Source organism: Euwallacea fornicatus, chromosome 4, assembly GCF_040115645.1.
Source record: "Euwallacea fornicatus isolate EFF26 chromosome 4, ASM4011564v1, whole genome shotgun sequence".
Lineage (NCBI taxonomy): Eukaryota > Metazoa > Arthropoda > Insecta > Coleoptera > Curculionidae > Euwallacea > Euwallacea fornicatus.
The window spans coordinates 1,188,892-1,208,827 of record NC_089544.1 but is presented as its reverse complement, the minus strand read 5'-3'; the positions used below and the strand labels follow the sequence as shown (position 1 = coordinate 1,208,827).

The window sequence follows — 19,936 nt, the reverse complement described above, 5'->3', positions numbered from 1 at the left end:
TTAGAATTATCCGTAAACTTAAACAATCCTTGAGGTTTTGAAATTTCAGGGCTCAACATGACATTACGCTTAATCGATGGATCCCAACTTTACGGCATATGTAAATACGGAATCGAAGGCCAAGATTCAAAGTTTCAGAAACGAGCACGTAACCCCAATTTGTTATTTTCAGCACGAAAATGTCACCGTTATGTCGATAATTTCCAATGGGGTATAAAAAGGGATTGTTGTCGTATGATAAAAATTTTATTATCTAATAAATTAACACACAATTTCCTTTTGCCAAGGCGTCATTACTCTTTCGCGTATGAAGCACTTTTTAATTTTTTTTTGTGGTGAAGCTCTCGGTGACGCATTACGCCACGATGTAGACTCGGAACGGTAAAATTTCAGAATCGTCATCTGAAGTGACACATTTGTGCACCTCAAATGGAAAAAGTAATTTTCAGTCTAATAGGAAAGTGCAACAATAAGCAATGTAATTTGCCAAATGACGTGCCTGATAGATCCAATCCATGGAAATAACAGAGGGGGATGAACTTTCTTTCCTTCTAGGATTCCCAGTTTATCCCAGTTTCTTTTGTTTCTGACATTTTTACTGCTTCATTCGCATATATTCCGCTGAACTCAATGTCATAAGGGCGAAAAGCTACAGGATGAAGTGACTCTTCACCTTTTTATTCACGCCGTTTTGTCTCTTTTACGTATACCGACCTTTAATAGAGAGATTCGTGACTAACATAACAGAATTAAAGAATAACAAGTGCTGAAATCTTGACATAACGATGTATTTCCATGTAAAATTAGCAGTAACATCCGCACCCTACAGTCTCTAACTCGGTCCTGGCTTTAAATTATCGAAACTATTTGTTTCGCCAATGCCGTAATCCGGTGATTACGCCACAAGGAGTCGGGAAAAGTATGGAGCCGAGAATATTCGCGAAGCTGGAGAAGCGAAATATTAAAACGAACTTCAAAAGTTTTCACGTGGTACTTTTTCATATTTTAATTTGTTAAATTTGAACTAGTGCTTTAAGTTGAATGAGCGGTAAGGTTTCAGCCTAACAGGCGATTAAAACGCTGAAGTTCGCCCCAATTTAACAAATTTCGTATGTTTTTTACTTTTCCGGTTGCGGTGTGCAACATAAAGCTTTTCAATATTCACAAAAGAAATAAAAAAAGTAATTTGTAAATTTATCGCCGGAGCGATAACATCTGGACCGCCGTCCAGACGTTCCCGATAGTGTCCATGCCAATCCGTTCCCAAAACTAATTTCATGGAAAAGAAAATTTAAACGAGTTACGGCCAAGATGTTTCCGGTAGAACCAAAGAAAAATGTCATTTCGGACGTTATTACTGGTGCGCATCGCATTACGGCTCTATTGCAAAAAAAATTATGAGACTTTGTCGCGGCGAACTTAAGGGAAAAATTTATAAAAAAAAAAAAAACAAACCTAAATATAAATTTAAATCTGTTTTTGACAATGTTTATTTTTTCAATCTGCGAAAAACAGTTCATATCGACGAATAAACCCGCACGAGAATTTTTGGAATGAGACCAGAATGGCATTCAAATATCAGCTAATGGAATAGTAAAGCAGAAACTAATTCGTTTGAACAGGATGTTTAGTTTAGATATTCATTTACATGATTGGCGTATTTTAACACAAGTCGAAAAAACAAACTCACAAAGCGGGTTCCGATCTTTGGTAACAAAGGTTTTTCAATTATACAGGGTGTTCCAGGAACATGTTGCTAAACTTTAGGAGGTTATAAAGGGTGATAAGTTGAGTCGTTTCGCCTCATAAACATATATCCGGAAATGGGTCGTGAAGGCACAATACGAAAAAATTGCTAAAAATGTTGAACAATGCTCATGGTTTCGTATTTCATTGATTCGTTTATAGAAAGTTACTTTAACAGCCGCAATAGTCATACTAAGAACGATCAAAATTCTCATGGAACATTTAAGAAGTCTAACCAATATCAGTTCTCTACCAACATGTGGGTGGGCATAATAGGAAATTATGCCAACAAGAGTTATTGGACCAACTTCGTGAGTTGCTTGAAAACGTTCCGTTGAATATCCGCCAAAGGATGCGGTCTCAGCATGACAGAGTTCCGGGATATTTTACTTGCGACGTGTAGAACCGCTTAAACTTACAATTTCCTGAAAGCTGAATTAGACGGGGTCGACCTGTTAACTGGCCGGCCCGGAGTCCAGATCTAATATCTCTCGAATTCTTTTTTTGGGGTTACCTTAAATTACTAGTCTATGAAACACTTGTAACAGAAGAAGAATCGCTTAGAAGAGTAATGGCTGCGAATTACTTTACTCTGGAAGACCCAGACGTTCTCTTTCGAGTGGTTCGGCGTACGACCGCATGTCGGCAAGTCGGTGGCCGCAATTTTGACCGACCCTCGTAACATTTTATTGTTTTTCCTTTCTGATAATTACCCGACAAGACGAAAATGCAAAAAGTAGTAAATACGAAAGCATACGCATTCTTTAACGTTTTTAACAATTTTTTTGTCTAGTGCCTTAACGACTCATTTCCAGATATGTGTCTATAAGGCGAAACGACTTAACTTAGTGCCCTTTATGACCTCCCAAAGTTTGACAACGTATTTCTGAAACACCCTGTATACATGTGTCCATGTATATGTACATATGAATGTGTGTATGCATGTATGTATGAGATGTGTGTCCCCGAATAAGCGAAATCGCTTTTGTAAAGGTAAACGGGATTCCGAATTGAATTTTTGAAAAATAAAGAATATCATAGAAATTCTCAAAAAACTTTTTTTTTTGGTGACGTGCTTCTCCTGGGGCGATACGGCAGAAACGTTACTTTTCGTAATTTAAAAAAAAACCTCAGTGATTTTAACCGCTTTCATATTCTTGCTTAAAACGAAATACCGAAGCAAAATGTATTATCCTTTCTGATTTTCCAACCTTCCTATGGATCCTGACCACTTATAACGGGATTTTAGCCATCCGACATCCACTTCCGGTCCTAAAAGTGAGGCTTTTCATGTTACTTAACGCGAATTTATCGTAGAGGTATCCGAAGCTGTTAAAATTTAGTGAACCTGATGGGACTGAAATTAAGAGCTTGTTCTACAAATCCCTTGTGAGATAAAGGAAAATGTAATCGAGGGTTAAAGGAACATAGAGGTAAAGCGGGGAGTTAATTACACATATTAAATGAAGCACTGGTAAATTTAATAGAAGCGAATGCGAAGTTTTTTTTTTCTCCATTAATTTGGCTTTCCAAGGTTTACAAGTTGAATAAAGCCGATTTCGTATGCGACCTGATGGAAGTTACGTGGCACTTCTTGAGTATGACTTTTAAGCCGCGTCCACACTTTTCCGTTAATTCGAAAAGCCGATTTTAGATTTTCAGTAATAAGGCGAGATTAAATGACGAAAAGGAATCAAAGTAGAAAAGTTCGAACTTTTAACTTTTGCGCATTAAACTCCCAACAAATCTAATATAAGTTCCTGAAGTTACTATACGGGGTAATTGTTGTCAAAGTCGGAAAGTTTGTTGACTCGAGCGTATTATGTAAAATCCATTACAAGCGGCGACTGTTTCATAATATAATGAGCTTTGACTTCTCAATGGATTAATTTAGTGCATGTCGGCCTCAGTGAGATAGTTTTATGAAAAATTAGGAAAGGCGGACGAAAAAACGAGGACTCTCTAAAAGCTCCTTTCTGTTACTAAACACCCAACCAGGAACTTAAATTGCAAAGTTAGACACATTAAAAAGTTACTTTATTTCGTTAATATGTCATTCTCGGACTACCTGCAGATTGCTGCCGGTAGATATTTCCGTACTACATTACACTACATGTAGCATCGGAATTCAATGCGATGTCGAATTCCAGTGCCGGAGTAGATATGTGGTGATGGTTGGTTATGTCTACGAAAGGAATCACAGTTTGAGAAATAAACGCTGTAAGTGTGCGCTATTATGTAATATAAAGGAAAAAAGGAAGGAAGAACGGGGCTTGTCTCATGTCAGTTCGTGTTTTTGGAGCTGCCCGGGTCAGTCTCTTCCATTTACCAACTAACTTGACTACCACCTGGGTGTCTGGGTTTCTCACCCCCGCTTGGTCACACCTGGGCACCAGTTGCCCAGAGGATCGTCACTCTAATTGTCTTATCGCAATGTTTTCAAGGATGGGGACGCGGCGTTGTAAAATGGAAAGAACCGATACATCAATTTAAGAAAACGTCGATGGTCAAGGAAATTTCGGCTTGGTTTCACAACCCTACATATAGTATGTGTTATGTACCTTCTTTCCTATCCTTAAACCAAGTACCCTAAGTCACGCCTATGGATCCGTTTCCCCCTTACATTGTTCCTATTTGATTTCTCACGAAAACCCAATGGTGATGTTACAGCCGAACTAGGGTAGTGGCTCATGTAAGAAACGTCATCCCTTTGTCTGATAAGACAAAATCATCGAAATATGGTTAACTCAGACCTAAGATCCGTTTAAATTACTAACTACCTTAACGATGCGCTCTAGATAAATTCATGTTATCAGTTGCACGCCCATGGATTCACGGTAGTGCAAGTAATCAAGACCCTTCCATTCATGGAGATATTCATGTTCCAGATTCATTCAAATTATTATTAGATTATTAAATATTGTTGCTGAATCTCTTGTGTTCTAAATACTCGTACTATCTTTCGCCGTTGGCAGCACTGGCGAAGTAAGAAGTTGTCAGTGAGTTGTCTCAATCCTGACAAATCTACGTCGTGGTGTCGACAACGTATAAAATACCGGCTATAACATGAATTTATCCAGAGCGCATCGTTAAGGGTAGTTAGTAATTTAAACGGATTTTAGGTCTGAGTTTACTATATTTAGATGATTTTGTCGTATCAAACAAAGGAATGACGTTTCTTACATAAACCAATACCCCAATTGCGCTGTCACTTCACCGTTAGGTTTTCATGAAAAATCAAATAGGAATAATTTAAGGGAAACAGATCCATAGGCGTGACATAGGGTCCTTGGTTTAAGTATAAGAAGTGTATAACAACGGTCACATTACATATTGAATACTTACTGCTCTGTGAAAACCTTATTCCATGAATTTGACTAACTTCATCACAGTGGTGATCTGCATTCTGCAACAAAAATAATTGCAATTATTGTGCATTCTTGCTAAATTGTAATTTCGATTGCGAAAAATGAAAAAAATCATTACCACACGCGTGCTCGATCGCTGACCAACAGCAATTCAACTGTTATAATTATGTAATATAATTTGGAATGTTTAAGTTAGAGCCAAATGGAAATGCAGGATCCATTTTACATTTGGCTGCCGTTGCATGAAAGAAAAACGACCAATAAAAAAATAAATCCCTTGTCAGGGGGAATCACTTTATCCCGATGTTGTTCTATGCCGTTAATAAAGTCTAGATAAAAACCGATGGCCAATTATAGCTCAACAATTCCCCAGAGATGCCCCTTCCGATCAAACGCCAGAAGACCAGCGTTATTTGAATATTTGTCCGTGTTCAATGCCTGTCAGTGTTACTTCTCGTCCGTTAATAGCTTTTTGGCAGATATTTATTAGCGGGACTGTTTTTTTGACAGAAACCCTAAGGGCACGTTTATTCCACCGTCAGATAATTCCGAGAAGGTCTGCGATTGATTCATTCAGTCGGCCTTGCAATTGTGCCGGAAACGCGGGTGTCTGCCGCGTGTGTTCTGTAGAATGCCGACTAGATTTCGGTACCGAGAAAGTGGTCCCTCCCGCCCTTTTTCTCACCTGGAACCTCCCGAAAATTCACACGGGAAGAACCAGACCGATTAGCGTAAACCGCACTTTACCAAAGATTTCAAGATACACTGCCTCATAGCGATTGAGGAGTCTTGCATTTAGATCCGCTAATTTTAACGTATAATAATTAACAAATAACGTTGTAACCGACATCGTCGTTAATTGAACGAATGACGTCAGTTCGTTTCGTGGATCTGGGCAAACCGGGCAGAACGGCCTGTTTTCTAAATTGTTATTGCGTCGTCAGAAAACCTAGAATACCTTGATAGCATGACAATATGCCCCAAAGAGGCACTTTTCCTGACAAAGATTATGAAAACTGTAACGCAGGCTGATGATTTCGTGAATATCGGTTTTCCCCTCGCCTCGGGGCTAGTTTGACCATTAGTGGTAATTACACGGAGTAGTTTTAAATCACCGTATAAAAACGTAAAGATCTGCTACTCTGAAAATATTTAGGTCACCATCCTGTAAATTAAAATATCAAGCCTCTATTTCTGCTCTTTCTTTTAGAGTTGCTCATTATTTTTAATGGTGATTTGCCTGCACCTCTGTCGGGCTAATTTGGCCTACACTCATGCAGCCTTGGAAACGGGGAATTTTAATTCCGGCGCTCTAAAATACTTTCAGTATAGAAACTACTTAGCCTCAAACCGGAGTGGAGAAGGCTTTAAATTACAAACTTTCCGAGTTATTAGACACCTACTTAGTCGGTTCAAATCGTCGACAAATAACGTGAAAGTAGATTTTTTCACTGGAAACTTTCTGCGTGACAGACTGCCTTAGTTTTGAAGAAACTAGCAGCCGAGATAACGAAATTTCCAAGTTCTTCTCCAACAAAAGGGAGACTTTAGAGAAACTTCGAAGGTTCGTTTTCGACTTATTGTTTGCTCGATGACAACGCAATCATATTATTCTGTTTGTTTTTCATTAGGTCGTTGTATGGTCTTATTGTCGCTTAGCTGAAGATAATATATCCGATTTACAAACAATAATTAGGATAGTTTGTTGAAAGTGTTTTATCAAGAGACGGCTGTTTTACTTATTTCTGAGCTATTGTCTGCATACGAACGCCCCGCGACTTCGCAGATATCTCGAAAACACCAACTTCACGGCGTTAATTACGTCTATTTAGACGTCACGTGGCCGCCTCGCCTGCCTTTTGACTGGAAATAAGACAAAATATCGCAGGGCATTTTTTAACATATTTTCCACCTGCTTACGATTTCCAGGCACAGAAAGGTCCCATTTCACACAGGCCACGGAAGACATATTTGCTCCCATTTTTTAGACATATTAGATTAGTTTTCCTCATAGCTTCGTCAAATGCGTTCTTGGAAAAATGGTCGCGTTATTGTTGTGGGGTGTATATTCCACTCGTGTACGTTATGAAGCAAACATTGTCAACAAATTTGCTGAGGATTTTTTCTAGTCCATCAGTGCGCTGGTCAAATATTATACCCCAATATTACCCGTTTATTTTTGTATCTTCTACTCCAAAAAAAAAAAAAAACACACAAAATCCAGCATTTATTATTCGCGAAAATTCGCGATGGAAATTCCTCGGGGATCACGAGCATCCGATTTCGGTTCTGACCCTTCCTGTTTGCTTTGCCGGCCCTTGGAGCGCGCATTTTCTGACTGACAGGTTACCTTCCTCATAAAATGTTTATTTTTTTAATCGACCTTAATTCTGAATCATATTTATTCCGGAACACGTACATAAAACGTTACTTTTACGCCTAAAAGTAAAAGTGATCTCACGAATTCACCGCCGGAGTCATGGTGGTGAACGGTACGCGCCGCAATTACACATGATCCCCTCTAATGGACAAAATCATATATTCACGCGGAGTCCCAGACGCACTGCGTTGGGTGTTGGAAATTCTCGCTCGTCGAAAATTTTAGATGTTTTTCCACTAGTTCCACGGAATCAGGATCAGAAAAAAAGCACCAGGTGCGGCCTTCCTCAGTGAAAAAAAAAAATTCTTCAGTCGGATCGTGGTCGGCAAAACGATTGAGGGACTTAACTGGAAGAACTCTGTTCCGCTATCGCAACCCCGTGGCAGAAAATGCCACTTTTCATAAGGTCGTCACAGAAAACCGTCGCGGAATCTACAATTCTCCAAGTCAGTTAATTTAATCTACAGTCCACTATTGTATTTTCGATTCGCACGCCTAGTTTATACCAGTTGGATTGAAATTTTGAATAATAACGTTATGTATGTGAATAGATAATTGCCAAGATTACCATCAGCAGGACATTAACAAGATAACATTAGTTGGACAATATTGAATAGAATTTTAATCGGCCATTGGAAGCGTAAAATAATTGATGAATATTAATATCGCAGTGAAATCGAATGCTTGGAAAATTTTATTCTTGACAACATCGACTGGTTTTAGGTTAATCCTGGTTTATTATTTCACATTTTAAATGATGTCTTTACATGAAAAGAGGATTCTTTGCGAAACAACACCGTCCTAACGCGAACCCGTTCAGATTAATTCAGCTTATTCCTCCATTGATCATTCTGCTCGAGCCGGATTTTGCATCGGATGCGCCGCGAAGAATTATAATAATATGACACACTGTCAGGAAAGGCGCCATTTTATTCTTATTTTACAGGGTGTCCCGGAAACACTGGTACAGAGATGGGTGCGACGTAAACGTTGCGCGTACAGTATTGGCCGAAAACACAGCAACTTTTAGAAAAGTGAAATTTGACTGGAAGTGCCACTTTGAGAACGCAGCATGTATTTTTTTCAATAATTACTTAACAGTGTGTTTAAGATTCTGGAAAAAACAAAATAAAAAATCAGACAAAAAGGCATTAAAGAGTTAAATTCATTTTTAGCTGGTCAAGAAGATAGCGACTTTTATAAAATTTTTAGATTTTCTATGGCAGAAATTGTGCGAACAACACAATTCAATCAACACAACAACCATCGGCCAAATCCCATAATTAGGTAACATTTGGTATAGTAACCTTTTTGCGCAATTACAGCCGCACATCTCTTGGGCATTGACAGGACTAATTTGTTAATACAGTCTTCACTAATTTGTCCCCAAGCGTTCAGTAATGTAACGGATAAATCATCGATGGTTGTGTAATTGTTGTCACGAATCTTCGCGTCAACAAACTCTCACATGTTCTCTATAGGATTTAGATCTGGACTTTGAGGTGGCCAAGGCAGAACGGAAATTTTTTCATCTTCAAACCGTTTCTTGACGAGCTTCGACGAACAGCTTGGAATCATTATCTTACTGGAAATAAGATTCCGGGGACATTTTTTTATTTATCCATATACGGTATTAGATGTTCCCTTAAAATATCTCTATATATAAATCCATCCATCGTTCCCTCAATTCTGCGAGGGGGTCCCATTCCGTGACCGCAAAAACATCCCCACATCATTACCGATCCGCCGCCATGTTTAACCGTTGGTGAAATGTACTTTTTGTTTAATCTTTTTCCCACATTATGTCTGACATGATTTATACCGTCACTTCTGATCAAGTGGAACTTAGATTCATCACTAAAAATTACTCTTCTCCATTGCTCGGTGTCCAGCCAGTGTACTGTTTCGGAAAATGCAATCGGGCCTTTACGTTCTTAGATAAAAGTGGGTTTTTAGCGGGCCTCCTACTAAACTGTCCTGCATTCAGTACACTTCTTCGTACAGTTTTTGCCCTTATTGCTTTTATTTGACTACGTATTTTAGTTGATGACAGAAATGGATTGTTTTGAAATCTTAACAATCAGGCGATCCATTTTTTTTTTTTGGTAACTTTAGGCCTTTCGAGGATCGGTCTTGGACCGAGGACACCTGAACTTTTATATCGCGCAGTTACTCCAGAAATTATCGACTTATTTTTGCCCAATCTTCGACTAATTTCCAGAGGTTTCTCGCCATCATCGAATTGCTCAATCACAATTTTCCTCAAGTTCCCTGATATTGTTTTTCCTCTATCCAGTGTTCCAACAACTATTGAACGATGCAACTGAATCGTTTGCAACACTAGATATACCGAACTTTACGAGTGGAACGATGAATAATACAGAAGGTGTTATCTTTTTGGCCAGCCAAAAATTGAAAAAAAAAAGATTTAAGTTCCAAGGAGCGGAATTTGACCAATAAAAGAGTAAACACCGGTTTATTTATCAGCATTTGTTCTAAAAAACATAAAGAAACGGCGGGGAAATGGTAAAGGGACGTAAAAAACGAATTTATGAAAATTTGCTATATTTACGGCCAACGCCACAGATTCTTATAAATACTCCGTAGTTCTTTACACGAACAGGAGGAAAGCGCGACTTTTTCTTTATCCTCGTATGTTAATGCCCGTTCCTTAGCGTCGAGTCTCAAATTATTCGCGTGAGTAAAACTACTACTTTCCTCCCTTGTTGAGCAAATAATTCAGTTCAATACGATAAAATTCGGCGCTAGACGATGCCTTGCTGTTTTCTGCCCTCTATAGAAAATAAACACGTCCCAGCTGGATGTCTGGAATTTCGCTATTGCTTTTCCTACTACTCACATACTTTGGGTTAAAACGATTACGAAATCAGCCACAGGAAGTAATTTAAATTTGGGGAAATAAGCCCTTTTAACCGCTCGCGCAGCACGTTCGTGTTTTCCCTTCGGAACGGGACCGTAGACCGGTTTACTATAGACCAACTAACCTAATCTTTTCCATTTCTTAAATGGCAACTTCCGTAATCGGAATCGTCCCTTAGATTGCGGCCGTAATGTTATTTTTATGGAAAAATTTGTCAGGGAGACAATAAATCGTCGTGCATTGCGTAGGGAGGGGGAACAAAGGGATGCGTTAATTATAATTTACCTGGTGGCTTTTTCGTTTGATATCGCAACGAAAGACTAAGCCATCCAAGTTTCCGAAGACTTCCATATCTCCTCCTCTTTTACAGGATAAGTTTCACTTTACAACTCTCCGTGATGCTGTAATACTTCAAGTTGTCACCTGCATTTCCCGAATTAAAAACTTTTGCATGTAAAGCACTCTTAAGTTGTTGGAGGAAAGTACATAGCGAAGGAAAAGGATATTTTTCGGTGCCCGTTCTAAAGAGAAAATGGCGATAGTATAAACTGAACGTAGTCCATTTTCTACCGTGAATATATGGGACTTTAAACTACTTGCACAACATACGTTTGTTTAAACTGAAACGGCAAAGAATATGCAACGGATATCAAGAAAAAACATAAACTTTTTGCCAGATGAAAGAGCTTGGAGATTGCAATTAAACATGAGACCTGCAGGAAGTATGTGGAATATGAATTTGAATCCGAGTGCGTACCGAATTGATTAAAAATCAAGTCTACGGTTTACAGCATCCCGTAAGAGTGTAAATAGCACGTAGAGCCACGGCGGTAATACAAATGCAGTTAAATTGCAGATATAATGTTATAATAAAAACCCTATCATCGGATCATTTTCTAGAATACGAGGTTTGCCCGGAAAGTTCGCACAAAAGCGAAATAAATTTATTTCACATTTAATCAGATAATTCGATTTGGTCCCCTTCAAAATAATCCCCCTGAGACACAATACAATTACGTCATCTTCGTTTCCGCCGCCGGAGAACTTTTCGGAAGTCCTCTGTTTTGAGGTTTTTCAACTCTCTTGTCGTGCCAGCTTTGATGGCCTCCACATCACCCAAACGCCGCCCCCGAAGCACCATCTTGCATTTAGGAAATTCCGTCGGAATCGTTCCAAAGCTTTTGTCTCCAGAACAAAAAGCGCGTTGGGTGGCATGCTGTGAAGTCCGGATGGAAGCTGAGAGGGTGGTGACTTTCTCCATAGCGTAATTGCCTGAGATGAGTCGTGGCTTTACGATTTTGATGTGAAACTCAAATCCCACAGCAAGGAATGGAACCAAGCTGGGGAGCCACGGACGAAAAAGTCAGGGACATCGAGACCGAATGTCAAAACAGTGTTGGTGGTTTTTGCCGATTCTCCTCAGTAAATCATCCGCCGAGAATTCGTCCCTCCGGGCCAGACCGTCAATGGAAACTTCTACATTGATGTCCTCAAAGCTCGCGATGCTCGGCTTCGACCGAATTTGCTCCAAGGGAGGCGATGGATTCTCCATCACGACAATGTCCCTGCACACACTTTCCTAGTTGTACATGCTTCGTTGACCACAAATTCCACTACCGCGACCGATCACCCCCCTCATTCGCCAGATTTGGCACCGTGTGACTTTTTACTATTTCTTAAATGCAAGACGGTGTTTCGGGGGCGGCATTTGAGTGATGTGGAGGCCATCGAAGCTCGCACGACAAGGGGGCTGAAAAACCTCAAAACAGAGAAATTCCGAAAAGCTTTCCAGCGGTGAAAACGAAGACGGCGCAATTGGATTGTGTCTCAGGGGAATTATTTTCAAGGGGACCAAATCGAATTACCTGATTAACTGTAAAATACATATTTTGTTTCACTTTTATACGCACTTTCCGGACGAACCTCGTATGGTACTCTCAATACGAACGCCACTGACGTATTCAATAGTGCCTAAATCATTCGCTATTTACTTGTGCGCGGTGGAGGAAAAATTATTTTAATTGGCGTTATGAAAAAAATCATTTAAGCGTGCCGTAAGGTTTAACGTTAATCACACAGGGGCCGGGAAATGTGTATAGTGGGAAAGCAAGGCCTCGTTACATTGGAAAATTTTGATTATTCCAGTTTTATGTTTTAAAAAGTGTTTAGTAGAATTTGTGGTAAAGCTTGAGCTGGAACTCTGGAAGGAAATAAAACCAGTAGTAGAACTTGGAAATACCTCAATAAAGTTATGAAGGGTTTTCACAGAGTTAATACAAAGTTTATTATCTTTCTTGTAATTATCGTTGCAAGTGGTACAATAACATCAAATAAATTTCTTGTCGGAGTTGCTGTTGAGTTTCAGCTTTAATTAGTTCACTTTTAAAAAGTTTGTTTTAAGTGGTGAACTAGGACGTATAAAATATGGTGGAAATCGCTCTCCGTGGATGGGTTGGAAACTGGAAACAAGACTCAGTTTCGCGTGAAATTGTTTACAATGGAAGTTGGTATGTAACTTAACAAGGAACGAAAAATCCAAAAAAGCAAATTATGTTAAGAATTTTGACCCGGCGCTATTTAAAACAATTTCTCGGTGAAGGTGACAAATGAGCAGGCATTTTTCGTTCTACACCAAACGCTGAAGAATATAAATTGTCCCGCTTTTTCAGCCGGAAAGCATGAGATGCTAAATAAGCTGAGGCTTAGGGGATCTTATTGTATTTTTGTGGTGTTTTCCCCCTTTTTTCAACTTGTGGGACCGCCGATAACTAATCGTTTTCCCATAAGACGATGCTGAACAAAACCCGAGAGGAGCTCGCTTCTATTTCGAACCACACAAGTAAAACTTTCAAGTTTTAACCTGAACACGGACTGGTAACTAATTATCAGGTCGATGCAATGCAAATGTCAACTTTAAATCGGTATTATTCGGCTAAAAACTAATTTTATTGATTACAAAAAGGACCGTTTGAGCCGACACAATTTTTCCGACTAATTACCAGATTTTTCATGCCGGTAGTGTAGAACTCTGAGCTTCTGGAACCAACGAACTCGTCGGATAATATCGACACTATGAACCGCCTCGTTTTGGGTTAATTAGAGGAAAAAACAGGACTTCTTGCGGGACGAAAATCTACGCATTCGAACAACGAGGTGGCAAAAAATTGTTTTTAGACGTAATAAAGATGTTAAATTTCAAAAGAGACATACGATTTTGCGGCTATCGCCGTATTATCGCAATTTTAACCCGAAGGGAGTAATTTAGAGGCCAACGTGGTGTGGTAAAACTGTCAAACTCATGCGAAACGAGTATCACGTGTCGACGCCTGTGGTCTCAATAATTACTCAACCGAACATCGGCAGTGACCCTACTGACGATCGGAACGGTGCAACCTGCACTTAAACCTAATTAAAAAGTAATATGTAAGAATTTGGGGCAACTGCCTTTTCTCTAACGATTTTGCTTCAAATTTATTATTAACTGCAAATTGCGCAATTTTCCTGACAAAATTGCCCTCTTGATGGTCATTTCCTGTAATACTAAACGTACCGACTTATTTTTACGTTTGGGAAACGGACATTAATCAAGTTCTTGTTATTGCTCCGAGTAATTTAGCGATCGCAATCTGAATATTTTCCCTTTTTTTCCCTGGACGTCTGTCTTGACTGCTATATTGTAGAAGGTGCGGGTTTTTGATCGATAATTGAGCAACAACTAACGACAAAAAAAAATGGAAAAATGCCTCAGGGGAATTACCGTAGGACAAACCGATGTGGGAGTAACGGTTTCTTGCGGCAGGAAGCCTAAACGCGTCATCAAAATGACGTGGCGATGGTTGTTATCGAGCCTGACAAACGCATTCTCAGTTAGCACTCGTGACCTTCGAGTCGTAAATTCGCTCTATAATTCTAAGTTAACATCTGCCACGTCACAAATAAAAAATGGCGGAAGCTTCCGGTTTTCTTATCGAGGAAAACGCTTTCTTGGTAAATGAGTGGAAATGAAAATATTAATGTTCCTTAAACGGAACGTGAGAAACGCTCCGCTTCTATTGAACAAAACTGATTTCGGTTCTTACCTCCGCTTGGACTAAAATATACAATAAACAAATTCTGCGGTTATTTACTTCTAAAGATATCCATTAGCCCGAAATGCCATTAAAGTGATTTGCAGAAGGCAAAATTATTTAAACGTCAAATTGCCATAAAAGCGTTTTCATTTTTCCCTGTTTTCAATTCTACTTCCGCGTTCGGAGTCCATAAAAATTTTGATCCCCCATTTAAAAGAGCGAAAGGCGTCAATAAATTGTGGTGACAAGTACAGGCATCGCGAACTTTATTAAAAAAAACCCAGTGTTATTCTATTAAGAGGCATAAAGGCCAAATTGCGTACTTTTATTAGTCATGTTTTAGCTTGGTAATTCAGTGCGCTTTTTCCTTTCAATATGCTTTCGTTCTTTTGCTCCTTCGCCCTCTCTGGACCTCGTCGGAACGGGGATTGTTTATTAAATACAGAGATAAAAACCAAATGACTTTATATACGAGAGCCAGCTGATTACATCCGAATTTACATTTAGAGCTCTAAAACTATGAAATTAGGACGGATTTGGATTTCCTGGCGGACTCGTGCCGGCAGAAGTATTACGTAACGAATTTCGAAATCAATTTGAATTTATCCAGGATATGAAAGACATGACACGATTTGCTACCGCTTCAAATCTCGAGATTAATGATCGCTTTCCCGGTTCCACCTTTAAGTGTTTCTCCAATAAATACACCTTTCACTCTTTTGTTTCCAGACAAATCCTTTTGATAAATGATATTTAACGTCTCTTTCGCTGAAGGATTCTGCAGGGAGGTTTAAGAGCGATTCTTGCTGTTAGAGACGTTAACATTTGTTTCATCTCACACAAGATCAACCCAAGATTTATTCAAACGTAGCTAGTTCTGGAAGGAAAATTTAAATTGTCGCGCTTCCCCATCGCATAAGTGTTATGAAAGGGTTCCACGACTCCAGGTTTTAGCTCTCGTTTCACGTGCAAAGTCTTGTGCATTTCGCCCTCGGACCAAATTCGGATGGTTCAAATGTTATCGTCAAAAACTAATTGTTAATTGATCCTTTGTTCGATTGCAGAAGCGTTCAAACTGTTCAGACTCCCATTTACTGGTCAAATGGATCTGTTCGTTAACCTAAGACACTTTGTGTTAGGTGTTCGTAGTTTCTGCTCCACTGTCCGTAGTGCCCATTTTGAGTGATTAAAATTTGTACTGGACCTTCGGATTCGTTTAGGTAAACTCAGCTGTGGTGCAATTTGCGCTTTACTCCGCGACCTTGATATACGCCTCCGGCCAAAAGTTCGGGTACACTTGGTTAATCATGAACAATCATTCATCGGTTGTGCTTACCGGTTACTAAATTTGACTGTTTATCTATTTTTTGCTGATGTTTAATGTTTAAAGTGAAAAACAGACAAAAAATCCACTCAATACTTCGTGACTACTCGAATCGGAGCGTTGAGAGCAAAAAAAGGTCTTTCTTTGCTTATCAGAAATGGGGGATTTATCCCTCACCTGCTATTTTTACGATCGACCTTCAAATGAATCGTGGTTGTTTACATCTAAAATAGATCTGAAAGAACATTAGAAGTTACCGCCACGTGTGCTCAAGTCCAGAACACGTCGAATCCTTCCTGGATAATTCGTGGACGAACCCTTTGACAATCCGCCCGTTTAAGGAACTTAAAATGGCAAAAAGGATCGAAATTAGCACTGAGAACTGAAGTGCAATAATCACTTTACACGTCGAAGGACTTTCATATCGCCAGATTGCTAAAAAAGCGAAAGTTTCTTTCAAAATTGTACAATCAACCATTAATCGATTCAATCATAGGGGAGTTTTCGCGATCGTCCGTCGTAGTGGACGACCAAAAGTGCCAACCTCACAAGAAGATGCTCATATTATTGTCACCAGCAGAAAAAATAGATGATTAACGGCACCAGAAATCCGGGCAACTTTAAACAGTACCCGGATAAACCTCGTATTGTTAGGACCAGTAAAAAGGAGACTGAAACAATGGGGATTAAAGGGGTGCATTGCTGTGAAGAAACCGTTGTTGAGGTTGGCAAATAAACATAAACGCCTTCGACGGGCCCGTGAGCATCGAAATTGGACCGTTGAACAATGGACAAAGGTGCTCTCGATATACAAATTGAAATTGGAAATCCTTGGAAATCGTCGGCGAATTTTCGTCAGAAAAATTCCTTGGGAATAAATGAGTCCGCAGTGTTCGGTACCAACCGTAAAGCGTGAGGGCGCTTCCATCACGGTATGGGGATGTTTCTTTAGCCACGCTATCGGCAATTTCGTCAAAGTTGATGGAATTATAAAGGAGGAATATAAGAAAATTCTTGTCAGAAATGCCACGCTATCGGGGTGCCGACTTTCCCGGCGTGGGTTCGTACTTCAGCACCTCAATGAGCCCAAGCGCACTTCTCGTCTCTGTCGAACCCACTCGGAAGACGAAGAGAATGCTTGAACGACGGAGCAGACGATTTGGCCTGCACAGTCGCCTGAACTCAACGAGTTTTTATGCGGAGAATTAGATTAGAAGATTCGAATTTCGGGCCCTACACGGACAGCTCAATTGTGGCAGAAATTGGAAAGTGCCTGGACATCGATGCAACAGAAAACTTTAAATAAACTGATGGAAATTGTTATAAAAGTGTATGATGGTGTTTCTTATCAAAATAAAGTTTAATGTTTTTGAGATTTTTTTTGTCTTCAAATTTAGCCAAAATTATTGATCGTAATCTAATTTCTCGGCTATTTTTGTGTGGCAAAAGTGTATAAATGGAAAACGCTCACGGAATCACAGGGTATTCAATGAAAAAATGACTTTCTTTTAATTGCATCCAAACCTTTAGCCGGTAGTGTGCATTTAAAAAATAGACTTTCGAGGTCACAGCTTCCAGCCCCCCAGGCAATGCGATGCCCTATCAGAAGTTCCTCTACAGCGTCCTATTTGAAGACAATTTTACCTTGAAATGCACACCATAAATACTCTAAAAACGCAAAAGAAAGTTTTACTTTCGAAAGTGTTGCATTTATTTCGAGCTTCTTTGACGTGAACGAAACAAGTGGGAAAGTGCCTTTTAGTTGGGAATATTGTAAAGGATCTCGGCAGCCCATGAAGGAAGGATCAAAGGGAGCGCTTTCAGAAGTTATATTTATAAAAGTAGATAAAACAAGGATTCGGCTTCATAAAGAGGCGGACGAAAAAATTGGCAGCAACGGCTAAAAGCATACGTTGCTTAAATAAAATCGAACTATATTGCCGGATGCCGCAGGTCTTTTGAAAATGATTGGATAATACACTTGACCCCGATGAAAAACTGTCCAAGAATTTTTAGGGCGCATCGCTAAGCGAAAAGGGCTGCACACTTTGGACGGGAAACTGGGTTAGTGAAAATATCTTTGAGTATAAAATATTTTCATGGCTATTCAAAAAGTTTGTGCTGAAGTGGAGAGTATCCGGCAATCGGGAGAAGATAGAAGTCGAAGTTTTACGAGTAGCTGATTTGTGAAAGAGAAGTAAGAGAGCGATGCTATTTAAACGGAAAAAACCCCCCGTCCCCGTAAATTTTCGCGCGTTGACTTTCCACACGAAAATAATAACAATAAGCCCTTATGAACAAATTAATATGAAAAAAGTGATAATTCGCATGTCCGTTCTCCCCTTAGAATGTTTCGTCGGCAAACAATGTATTACTCGGAACTAACTAAAAATGAACATGAAACTTTCATTTTGCAATTTAATATTAAAGCTTAATTTTCTCTGCTCGCAAACATTGTCGATTGAACTCGCTCTCCTGCAAAGCGTTCTTTTTCAGACTAAACCGAACTCTAACCCAGATAAACACAATGGAAACGTTAACTCTTCAAACAACAATAAAGCAGTTCGGAACGAATTCAAATTGCGAAATTGATTATATTGCATTTAAAAGAAGGCCGCAACTGCATGGAGTTGGTAAAATTGAAGACGGAAATTGAAGTTTTTGTTAAAGTGTTGAGAAGCGGGCTATGGTTTTGATTAAGGCATTGTTGAATTTCATATTTCTGAAATCGAATTTCACCATGGGATACTATGCAAATGCATTAAGGAGAATGAAGTTTCTACTGGCTAAGCACACATTAAAAGAAAAGTCCGCCTACAGCGAATTGGCCTGACGAATTCGTAGTTTATCAGAAAAGACGTTTGTGTCGTTCTCTGATCCTCAGAAATATACGAGGTGAGTTACGAACTAGGAGTTGATTTTTTTTTTTTTTTGGTCTTCTGTTAGACAATTCCACGGTTTCGGAGATATTTGCAGTGCTGACCAAAATACTTGGAACTTAAAACATTGCGCCTTTACGTAGATACCCCTGAACTGATGTAAAAAAGACAGTAAAGCAGGAATACCTTAATATTGTTCGACCTATACAGGGCGTCTCTAAAAGGTCTGTACAAAATTCTACCACAGATTTCTGAGGTCAAAACATGACGATTTAACCCAATTTACCTTAGTTCAAAAGTGGACGGTTTTCGAAATACAGGGCGTCAAAGTGAAAACAAAAAAAAGCAAAAAAATTAATTTCTTGGTTGGATCGAAAAAAATCAAAACACGTTAATCTTAAATTCATGTTGATAATGTACCACCAACTGTAAAAATAGATATGTAGTACATTAAAATTATTGTTCAAGACATGCAGCGAACTTTAAGCTTCAAATATCTCAAGAAGGAAGCCTCGTAGAGATTTTTAACAAGAGACCTTTTTTCCTTAAAAAATGTAGGAAAACACAAGTTTAGTCATAAATAAATTTTATACCGGGTGATGAAAAAGTTATGCCCTTTTAAAGAGGGTTCATCGAGCGCTGACAACGCCCTCTACATTGTGCATCGAAAATGTAAACTGATTCTGATTTCTCATCCCCAAAAACCGCCCGATACGACATTTTGTGTAGATAGCAGCATTACCAAACAAGAAATTAATTTTTTTGCTTTTTTTTATTTTCACTTTGACGCCCTGTATTTCGAAAACCGTCCACTTTTGGACTAAGGTAAATTGGGTTAAATCGTCATGTTTTGACCTCAGAAATCTGTGGTAGAATTTTGTACAGACCTTTTAGAGACACCCTGTATATAGCATTTACATTTCGTTTTTGGCACTCTTTTATAGAAAAAACAATAACAAACAATTTTTCCTATTGGACAGAACACTTAGAACTCATTTTTTTTACTAATTAAAAGCTGTTTCTACATTCATTTATTATTTTATCGGCCATTCCGTTCCATGTTCTTGCTACGTACACCCCTTCGTACTTTTCAAAAATGACAAAAGCCAAATCATACACAAACATATGAGAAAAATTGAGAAAGTTTGTGTTACAACAACAATCATAGTTTTTTAGTGGATGCGAGTTTTATATGTCTGTTAAAAGTCTGTAAACTGGGAATTTTCTACTCAAAGACGGTAGTAGGTAGGGGGAGATACGAAAGGAGAGTAACAGGTACTCCTATGAG

The 19,936-nt window shown here is 39.1% G+C and overlaps 1 protein-coding gene across 2 annotated transcripts in view; it reads right to left on the bottom strand.

Moving 5' to 3' along the window:
• Window positions 1–19,936, bottom strand: part of LOC136338692 (potassium channel subfamily K member 18-like) — an 84,855-nt gene that overhangs the window by 48,932 nt on the left and 15,987 nt on the right. For both annotated transcript variants that reach the window (XM_066281329.1, XM_066281330.1), the window contains exon 2: window positions 5,092–5,152. The gene's annotated coding sequence lies outside the window, so the exon portion shown is untranslated. The remainder of the gene's footprint in view (window positions 1–5,091; window positions 5,153–19,936) is intronic.